The sequence below is a fragment of the Colobus angolensis genome, unplaced genomic scaffold (genome assembly GCF_000951035.1).
Source record: "Colobus angolensis palliatus isolate OR3802 unplaced genomic scaffold, Cang.pa_1.0 Scaffold209, whole genome shotgun sequence".
In the NCBI taxonomy this organism is placed as follows: Eukaryota; Metazoa; Chordata; class Mammalia; order Primates; family Cercopithecidae; genus Colobus; species Colobus angolensis.
In genome coordinates this window covers 454799-455448 of record NW_012115255.1, presented here as the reverse complement: position 1 = coordinate 455448, position 650 = coordinate 454799, and the positions used below count along the sequence as shown (strand labels likewise).

General features: G+C 61.2%; 1 pseudogene; it reads left to right on the top strand.

Annotated features, from left to right (window-relative positions):
- The window catches only part of LOC105512046, a 17119-nt pseudogene extending 16699 nt beyond the window's left edge, over positions 1-420 (top strand).
- The last annotated feature ends 230 nt before the right edge of the window (positions 421-650 follow it).

The following is a 650-nucleotide window of genomic DNA, read 5'->3' as shown; positions in this document are numbered from 1 at the left end:
ACCATATTGGCCAGGTTGGTCTCGAACTCCTGACCTCGAGTGATCCTCCCGCCTCGGCCTCCCAAAGCGCTGGGATTACAGGCGTGAACTAGTCCTCATCTTTGCTTGCTATCTGGAAAAATTCAGGCGCTGATTTTCAGAGATGCGCCAGAGTTGCTGCGAGGGGGCGCCCAGCCCTGCCAAACCCGGAGCGCTGCACGCGTGAACCGTGACCGATCCGCACGGCGGCGTCCTAGGGCAGCCACTGTGAAGACGAAGCTTTCTCTCCTCAGGACCTACCCAGGAGGGGCCGCGGCTTCAGGACACTTGGGGGCACCTCGGGTCACGTCCGCCGTGAGGAGAGGGAGACGCTGCTGCAGCTCCAGGACACCTGGGGCCACCAAGGCAAAAGTGAAGAAAAGGCTTCCTGCTCCACTCTGAGTACAGTGGGGCAGGCGTGCCCGCGTTTCCCTTCGGGCTGTTTGTATCCGGACTTCACTTTGAACTAGCATCCCTTCATGGAGGCTTGAGCGGGTCACCCGCACGCAGGCCAAGATGCCGGTTACTAATGCGAGTGTGTTTCTTGGGAGAGACCCTGGTACCGGGAGAAGAGGAGGAACACCGAGGTGGGGACTGGCAGGCGCCACAGCCTGAGGCCGAGGGAACAGGCG